This window comes from Primulina tabacum, chromosome 7 (assembly GCF_025594145.1).
Source record: "Primulina tabacum isolate GXHZ01 chromosome 7, ASM2559414v2, whole genome shotgun sequence".
Lineage (NCBI taxonomy): Eukaryota > Viridiplantae > Streptophyta > Magnoliopsida > Lamiales > Gesneriaceae > Primulina > Primulina tabacum.
In genome coordinates this window covers 24610144-24616144 of record NC_134556.1, presented here as the reverse complement: position 1 = coordinate 24616144, position 6001 = coordinate 24610144, and the positions used below count along the sequence as shown (strand labels likewise).

At 33.5% G+C, this 6001-nt stretch overlaps 1 long non-coding RNA gene across 1 annotated transcript; it reads left to right on the top strand.

The window, feature by feature from the left end:
• The first annotated feature begins 3594 nt into the window (after nt 1-3594).
• LOC142551187 (uncharacterized) lies at nt 3595-5765 on the top strand. The gene is made up of 3 exons (XR_012821525.1): nt 3595-3852; nt 4016-4562; nt 5415-5765. It is a non-coding gene; the product is annotated as an uncharacterized LOC142551187 (long non-coding RNA).
• The last annotated feature ends 236 nt before the right edge of the window (nt 5766-6001 follow it).

Genomic DNA, 6001 nt, shown 5'->3' with positions numbered 1-6001 from the left:
GCGCCTTGTCTTCGCGCATATGCGCGAGACCTACTATCTCGGCACATAACCAATTCTTATGCATGCGCATATGCGCGTCCCGTCTTCGCGCATATGCGCGAGACCTACTGTCTCGGCACTTCTGCATTTCACATGCTCGCGCATATGCGCGCCTAGTCTCGTGCATGTGCACGAGGTCTTCTACCTCGACACTTGCTTCTCGTGCATATGCGCGCCTCATCTCCGTGCATGTGCGCGATACCTACTGGATTTCACACCTACAATACTCATGTTTTTCCAAATTTTGTTTCGGAGTGATCCTTCTATAATCACATCAATTTATAAATAAATAATCTCGGATTAACAGGACAAAATCTCGGGCATTACATCTGCAGCTGGTTCAGTTCAGTTGGTCTAGTTCAGTTTCAGTTGGTTTGCTGAAATCAGCCTAACTGATTTCCGTTTGCCCAGAACCAGTAGCTTCATCGTTATTTATCAGTATCTTATACTTCAATTCAGACTTTGACTTCTGAAGATGATTTGTAAATCTTTGTCTTATCTTTCCAACCCATATTGAATCGCTTCATTTTGATAATTGAGCTGAGAGATACGACCAAAATACCGCAACTGCTCAAACCCAACTGATTGCTGTTTTCGTGTGATCAGTTTGGTAATTCAGTGATCGGTTAGACCATGACAAATTCCGATTTTTCCTAATTGACGTGAAATACAACTTAATCCAAATTGAGTTTTCTGATCGGTCGAGTTGGCGGATTGTAATTTGGATCATCCAGCTGGGAGATATCATCAAAAAACTGAAGCTTGCCAGAAAATTAGTTTGTGCAGAATTCAGTTTCGGTTTGCTTCTTGTGTTTGCAACTTCACACATGATTAAATATGTTAGAAACACAATAACAAGTTTTGTTAACATCAAAATCAAGATTGCGATCATGAAAGTCACAATTTAGGACATGAATTCAATAAAAGGGAAAAATATACCTATATGATGAGAAGGAAAAAAGTATATGATGAAAGAAAAATGTTTAAGTTTATGCATATTCATGAAAAGTTATCTACAACTTTGCATGAATACCTAAAAAATTCATTAAGATGATTATATTGTGCAAATATCAAAAGGATGACATATTTACTTTACTATGACCAGCTTATAGTAAACAAATCATAACTATTTCAATATTTAACCAACTGAGGTGAACCAAAAGGCCATATTCATCTACAGACAATTCTCTACATGTTTACTGTTTTGAGAAAAGTCGAGTTCGGAGATTAAAGTCGTGGATCATAGCATTCAAAGAAGGGTCATGGAATTGAATTTGGAGGAAACAAAAACTACTATTACAACTACATGACATTAATCAAATTTTTGACATTTTCTCTCATTTGGCCTATAAATAGTGGCTTTGTGTTAGTTTGAGGAGTATCATATCCTATTGTAAAATAAAGTGTGTGTGTATTAGTGTGGAAATAAAAGTTTTAAGCTCCAATATATTTTTCTTCACTTTCCCAACTATGAGTGATGATTTTAGTGTTGATCAAAAGTAAGCTCATGGCAAGCTAATATAATATGTCAAGGTGAAAAGAATGAATTCTTGGTGAAATAAGATTGTTTATATTTTGCATATTCTTTCTATATTTCTTTTCATTTAGCTAAATTTTTTTTATTGTATATATAAAAATGAATTATTTGTTATTATCAATTTACATCAAATGCTTGATACCATTGAAGTGGTTATCTTGATTTGTTGTTTAATTTTGACACAATAAATATTTCATCAATTATTATTATTATTATTATTATTATTATTATTATTATTATTATTATTATTATATCTATATATATATATTTAAAACATATATTTATATTTAAAACATATATTTCATTTAAAGGATAGCGTGGCTCTGCCGGTTGTTCTAAATGCAATATTATGATTTAATACTAACATCAGACAACTAACATTTAGTTTATTGCAATTAACATTTACCTTATTGCATCTAACTTTTACTTCCCGTAACTAACTTTTATTTTTCGCATCTAACTTTTACTTTACAACAACAAACTTTTATTTTTCGCATCTAACTTTTAATTTACCTCAACTAACTTATTAAATCATATATTTCATTTAGTCAATAGCGTGGCTCTGTCGGTTATTTTAAATGAAATATAATGATTTAATTTAACATTTACTTTATGAAATTTTATATTTATACAGTCATATTTATAATCATAGGTACCATATATAAAATATCGATTAATTCAAATTTTTCTTGGAACCTTTATTTATGGTGGTTTCCTTCGTTTTACTCTTAGTTAAACAATATTACATAAACCAAAAATAAATCCTTGAGCCTTGACAAAATTTATGATTTGTAAACTTCATTCTTGCATTTGGTAAATTATAAATTAATAAATTTAAATTTAAAATAACCTCTCTGTGGATCGATTTCATACTTACGAAATATATTACTTGCAGACAACCTACACTTGGGTGAATTATAATTTAAGTACTAGCAGACATGTAAGGCCAATGCTCTGTTGATGGGTGAGAGTGTCGATGATGTCCCCTCTTCCTGGTAGCAGGGTAATACGTAAGATTGATCAATCGACAAACCGCTGATACGAAAATAACAATTAATGATCTGAATTCATCTAAGCGGAAAACGTATATGTATATGTATATGATGAAAGGAAAATTTTATGATAAAAGGAAAAGTATACGATGAAAGAAAACGATTAAGTTTACGCATGTCATGAAAAAGCTATTTTTATTAAAATTATTTTCACTGTTGCATGTGGATGTATACGTATTACTTGTTACTATGGTTAAGGCTTGCTTAGTCAATAGACTCACTAGACGTAAATGATGCAGGTGAACATTTTGATATTGAGACAGGAGGGTTGAATGACAAAACTAGATGGATGGATGATGCACTAACCCGAGAACCTATGTTTTTTTAGTTTTTCCGCACAGTTATGCTTTTACATTACTTTAAATATTTTCATGACGTTTAGTAGTAAGAGTGGTTTTTGAGAGGATTTACGACGTTTATGCTGTTTTTGAAAAATGTTAGTTTTAGACTTGGTTCGATGTTTACGATTTTACGACATTTACTACAGTTACTGTATTTTGAGTAAAATAGATGGCGATTTATTTTAATGGTGTAAAAAGTATATATGTGTGTGTGTGTTCGGCCAAAGGATTGACTATTTTTTTTAAAAATAAATTTCTAGTATATTTAAAAAAAAACGATTTAGAGATTGATTAATGTTATAAAAAATGGTTAAAAAACAGAAAAAAATAAAATATATCTAAAAATGTACATTAATATTTGTTCTGCATAGAAAATAATATCGTACTTCGGAATTCAAACAATAGGTACATAATGAATGAGACAAAATTTCAATAAAAGTATACATATCTACTTATATTAAAGCGTGCAGTTGAGCAAATTGGCCAGTTTTGGTCTGGTACCAGGTAACGCCCTCAACACGTGTCATGAGCCTGTTCCTCCACCACGTCACATACAAGGAAGGGACATCATCACGTGGGATGGGCTCTTCTCACCACAACACACACCTGCGGGTTACAGGTTACAGTTTCGATTTGTTTCCTTCTTCTATCTTCGTTTTCCTTTTCTTCCTTTGTTTTGAAGCCTTTGTTCTCTCCATCGCAACAGAGAAGAGCCGGCAACAAAGTGTGTCTACTCCGTTCTTTGCTTCTCGGGTTCGCTTTTCTCCTGCTTCTGTTTGGGGTTTCCGCTTTTTCCTCTCCACCACGCCTGCGTTCTCCTCCTGATTCTGTTCGTGGTTTCGACTTTCTTCTCTCCACCGCTCGGATTTTGTCGCTGTTCGGGGTAAGTATTATTACCGAAATTTTATTTTTTCTAGGTGTGTTGGTTTTTTTTGGATGAAAATTAAGGTTTAGATGGGGTTTCTCGGTTTATGTACTTGTTTTCTTTTTTTGGGAGCATTTATTTAATTATTTTTCAATACAAATATTGTGGGTGTTGCTCTTAGGTATACGAATTGGAGACCAAGCTATTTGCAAGAAACCAACATTCTTGGGAATGCATTGAAAGGCTTTGATGGATTTCTTACTTAATCGAAGAATACATCTAAGTAAACAACTTTATGCCATACCAGGTGCCATTAAATTTGTATTTAAATCCGTTGGCCTGGTAACGCAAAAATACCAGGTACAATAGCACGTGGGATGGGTTGTTCTCTCCATCACAACATCGAACTGTAGTTTACAGTGAGGGTTTGTTGCCTTCTTCCCTCTCTGTATTCCTCTTGTCTTCTTTTGTTTTGAAGCCTTGCTTTTCGGCTTCCCACCATTTTACCGACCAAAGCCCAACAAAAAACATTTGCTTGATGTGTTATCCACCAAATACGGTCACATGAAAAATAAAAAAGCAACTCTTGACGTTTTTGGTACCCGGGGTTCTATTAGCATCAAGAAATGTGAGCAAGAACGAGCTCCGTCCCATATTTGCTTTCATTTATTCACTATCCCTCCCTCCTACCTTGCCCATAATTTTTTTTCCTCAATCTTCATATTCATGTAAGTTTTTTCAAATATTTTTTGTTCGACCGCTCTTATTCACCTTAAAGATTATTTTGTTCTTTAGTTATTGTGGTTAGGTAATGTGTGAACCGGTCTTTACGAATTCTTGTTATTGAAATTTGGCTATTAAAATTTAAAATTGCAACTGTGGTGGTGGTGGTGGTGGTGGTGGTGGTGGTGGTGGTGGTATTTAGGTATATTTCAATGAATGAGCTTATTATAAGAAGTGAATTAATCTTGATGAGGGAAAACCGTCGAACCCATTATTTCTCACATTGTAAAACGAACTTTATATTACTTAAATATAGTTTCTACTCATATTCTGGTGTTTAGCTGATTTGGTAACTTTTTGCGGTAGAATGGATATCATACTTTGACTGTAGCAATCCATTTTCCAATTTAGTGTCTACCATGAATATAACCGAGTATGGTCCAAGTACTCTCACATCCTACTCTGGTTTTCTCTTTACATTTTTACATCTGAGTCCATGTTTTCAAGTCCTTGGTACTGATGGCTTCGTTAAATTCTCTTCAAGAAAGCTGAATAGATTCTTCTTCATCATTGTAGTGAAAACAACAGTTCCCAAGAATTGTGAAAGCCTCAATATTTACGTGGTCTCAAATATTTTATGTGACATCTCTAATCTCTATTTTTAAAGGTGATTCATGAAAAAAGTTGATCCAATAAGAATATTTGAACATCTTGACCTGGTTTGTTGTTTGTTAGGCTCTTTTTTCAGACATTAATATCACTAATACTTTCTGAATTATTTAACCTTAAGGTCAAAATGCACAAGAGGCCTTTTTTCTTGATGAGAGTGTCACATTTCAAGCTGGTGGTGATGGCAGCTACTTTTTCACAGAATGTTATTGGGAGGCACCACAGTTGTATGTGAGGAGAAGAACAATCAAGGCAAATTTATTAAATTTTGGAACTGGATCTGGGTGCTATGAAGAAAATCAAGAAAATCGCAATGAAAGTTTCCCCAGTGGCGGAGCTCACATTATTCCTTCTTCTAAAACGTTTGTGATCTAAAGTGTTCTTTCTTTGACAATTTTTTGTTAGCAGTGACATTATTTATAGGAAAAGGCCTTGTGAAGTTGATGGCACAATTGGATAAAATCTTGAAAAAAACTCATTCTTCTGAAAATAGTCTCTTTACCGAATTATACTAGATGTTTAATGGATTGTTTCCAGGAAGTGAAGTATCTATTTTGTTAAGACTTAATTTAATTGTTGTGATGAGAGTCAAAACAAGTAGGCCGTGATAGTAAAATCAGAAGACAATATAAAAGCAGAAGCACTCGTATTGTTTAAACAGAAGCAGTACTTATCGAGTACTGAACGTCTTATAAAAACAGAAACTTAGCTTAAGCAGGAAAAAAAACTTAACGTCTTACATTTGATAGTTACAAGTCTTAAATGTTACCTTTAA